This window comes from Schistocerca piceifrons, chromosome 7, assembly GCF_021461385.2.
Source record: "Schistocerca piceifrons isolate TAMUIC-IGC-003096 chromosome 7, iqSchPice1.1, whole genome shotgun sequence".
NCBI classification, from domain to species: domain Eukaryota; kingdom Metazoa; phylum Arthropoda; class Insecta; order Orthoptera; family Acrididae; genus Schistocerca; species Schistocerca piceifrons.
The window spans coordinates 346,471,700-346,475,761 of NC_060144.1; positions in this window are offsets into that span (position 1 = coordinate 346,471,700).

Sequence of the window (4,062 nt, forward strand, 5' to 3'; positions counted from 1 at the left end):
AACAGAAGAGATGACAATGGTGTTTTACACGTGGCTAGCTTGCAAATTTTGTGCGATTGCTTAAACCAGCAGCATTGTTACTGGTGGCTGAGCTATCAAGTGTGTAATGGGTAAGAGTGCATATATTTCTAATGTGACTGAGGACAGCGTACATAATAATATTAAATCAGTGATTACTTCGTTTGCCGACTGATAATTTTAGTTATTAGGAGTAGTATGTTTTTAGGTAGGTTAGTACCTCTGGATACATGTGAAACGAGCAAGCCATTAATGCTTAATTTCCCTGAACAGCAAGTCAGCTGTTGAAGTATGAGGTGTGGATACAACATCGCTAGTCTGTACTGACCGGTACAGTCCACCTAGTGGTGCAGTTACAGACATGCAGAAAACATCGGGTCTTGAATTTTTTGGATGTTTCTGGTAAGACTGGTCGATGCAGAAAAGTAACAGCCTGTACATTGATTTGTGTACATGTTAAGGTACAGCATATAAAAATATTTTCAATTACACCTGTTACACCCCGTATTTTATAGACTGAGTACAATTTTTCATCTTACTTTATGTTACATGACTGAATGGAGTATTAACGCAAGTTTGTTTGTGTGGCCATCCTCCGCAGCAAGCATATAAGTACTTGTTTTGAAAATCAAACTGTCTTTCCCTGCTGCAAGTTATTTTATTTAATCCATAGGCGTTTCGCCTTCTCCTGTTCTAAGGCATCATCAGTGGGATCTATAATGATACAGTTTTGTTAGTTATAGATTATCAAACAGTTCACTTCACGATTTTTTGTAAAAATATAATTACTTACGATTTGCTGATTTGCATTTCCTCACATCTGGTCTGGAGGTCGCACTATCACTTTTATCACTGTTCTATATTCACCTCTTTGTGTTTTCGCTTTCCACACACTGTTCGCCATGTTTCTCACTCTTTTTTGTGGTGGACTATCGGTCTTCCGTCACTCGATACAACTATTTCGTTGTACACTTCTTTTCACAGCGTAAATATTGCGACTCCATTACGTGTTTCATCGTCTTTGGTATGTTTACCTATGTGTCGCCAACCTATCGAAGTATATGCTCGTTACTAACTACTGTTTATGCTGTTTACACCGTGTGTGTGCGTATAAGTGAGAGAGAGAGGGGGGGGGGGGGGGAAGAGCGGTTTTCTCTCTTTTTTTTGAGGGGGGGAGGGGCGGCTGTACTAGCTGTTGCCGAGTGGCTGAAACTTTGGTGATAGCTGTTTTGATATTTCGTTTCACTATTCTGGGGAGGGGTCATGGATGAGTGAGAGTAAAGATGTTGGGTTCTATTATTATCACACTGAACACTATTTTTATATTTATCCTTTTTGCGAACATTATTCTATTATTTCATCTATTAGTGTAAATAATGAATTGCTTGGCATATATACTTGGTCATTCAACAGGATTTTCCCCTGTGCTTTGGTTTTATGTATGTGGTAATTTTCTTGCATGGTCAGAGGGCGCTTTTTATTGTTGATTCTAATTATTCTCGTGTCATCTTCTTTAGTGGTTGGTTTGTGGTCATTTTCTCTTAGGTGTTCTGCATATGTGGAGTGGTTTGTCCCATATTTCAATGCCCTCTTGTGTTCCTTGTTTTGTTTGTGTTCCTTTTAGTGTTACTTCTCTATGCGCGCACATGCGCTACTCTTTTCCTACAAGCGATTTATTCACTTGAACGTCTGTGTAACCATACGTATTCATATAATCATAAATGGGAAACTTTGTTTTCACTAGAAAAATTGTATTATTTTTTAATATTTCTGTCTTTTAAATTTCATTTGAAATATTGCTGTGCAACATACTGCAATGCAGCGTAGTGAAGTCAACTCCACGCACATTGTATTTTTGTAATATTCGACATGGGGACAGAGCAAACCGTAGCCAGTGACGTATCGCCTGCTTTTTTTCCCCCCCGGACACAATACGGAGCTACGTGGCAAGGGTGACTAGGCGGTGCACTGCCCGGCTGGACCCCGGTTCGGTCCCAACTGGTGGAGATTGCCTGCCGTCCGGCTGTATTGAATTCGGAAAGCAGTCTCTCAGGCTCGCTGCAGCTCGAAGGAGTCCCGATAGAAAATAGGGGGAGCCGTGTGCGTGGTATTGGGAAACAGGTGCAGCGGAAAACGGAACAATGTAACTTTCCAATCCGGGAGTACATTCAGTAAACGGCCCGTATCCTGATCGAGAGGCATGAGGGCGGTAACGCCCTCCATTCTCTAACTTACACACATACACACCCACCCACCCACACACACACACACACACACACACACACACACACACACACACGGCGCGCGCGCATTGAAGAACCCGCACGTCCGGAACCATGCATAAATAACACACTTGCACAGGAAGAATGCGCACGCACACGGACACAGGCAAAACACAGAGTCGACTTTTGCATCTCCAGTACAAAAAACCATCGTCCTGTCTAGCTTTCTTTTGTAATCAAAGCTACCTTCACTGGGATGACTCAAAGTAGCACGGCCAACTATTGTCCTACATTCACGTGATCAAGGTACTCTCATCTCTATTCTAACATGTTTTTGCAGAAATAATTTTTGAGAGTGTTGTAACTATCGTAAACATACCACACGTATCGAGCTTTATTCCTTGCAAACCAGAGAGTTGTTTATTGGGCACTGTCGTTTTGACAATATTGTTTTCCTTTCTTTTTCCATTTGAGATCGTTTTTAAGTACTGTAAGTTAGTTTGAATCTTGCCGCTGTGAGCTGTGGGTTCGAGTTAAACTGTAGAGTTACTTAATAGTCTGCAGGGAACAACAATTGGCATGAATGTGGTAGTAATGTAAATTGACCACAAAGCTAGGAAGCACGGCAAAAGAAAAAAATTAATTAATTAATAGCCGCCCGGCGTAGCCTCGCGGTCAATTGCGTCTTGCCACGGATCACGTGGTTGCCCCCGTCGGAGGTTCGAGTCCTCCCTCGGGCATGGGTGTGTGTGTTGTCCCTAGCGTAAGTTACTTCAAGTTACATTAAACAGTGTGTAAGCCTAGGGATCGATGATCTCAGCAGTTTGGCCCCACAGTAACTTACCGCAAATTTCCGAAACTAATTAATAATACATGTGAACACGAAATATTTTTTTTTTCAGACGACAATCAGCAGCAGAAATATATCGTAGAAAATGCGCGACACAGAGCTGTGTTGCCAAATCGTATTTATTCCGACTGATTTAGATCTTTGGCGTTCATCTTAGAACTAAACCAAGGTGAAATAAAGTACAAAATGTAAAAAGGTACACTGTCGAAACGTATTTTGTATGCTTATAGATGTCCGGTTAGACCCATGTTTTTGTGTGAAGTATTTTAGGAATTTACTTCAGTCGATGCGATAAATGCCAAGGTTGTATCTTTCCCGTGTAGCTTCTTTGGTCTGGTACCATACAAACCTGTTTTGGCAGCACCTAAAATCGTAAGGTTCGGTTTGTCATTTGCCACTGAATGGGCCACATCTCGTCGTCAAGCTTTGGTATTCTGTTGTGCAGAGTAACTCTGCCTTTATTAAGGATGTTATTCTCATCTTGCGCGATGTGTGACATGTGCAGGCTTTGTTCCTTTTCTTCTGTAAGTACCAAATTACGATTATTGTATCACATGAGCTCTCGACATTGCTCCCTTTTTTACACTTTGTTGTCTTTCTTTCATGTTGGTATAGCTCCTGGATAAAGTCGAAGGACCAAAACCGGTCGGAATAAATGTCAATTTACAATACAACACTGTTCATTTCCTACAATATGTGGAAAATGGAAATGAACGTTTGGCGTCATTGTCCGGGTGGCTCCTTGCGGGGCAGTTCCGGCAGCCTTGGTGCAGGTCTTATTACATTCGACGCCACATTGGACGACCAACTCTCCGCATGGGGATGAAACGATTATGAAGACAACACAACACGCAGTCCCTGAGCGTATAAAATCTCCGACCCAGCCGGGAATGGAAGCCGGGCGCGTAGGACCACTCAGCTATCGGGTCGGATCTTACAATATGCGCGAAGAGATTGTAATAGGAGTGAATT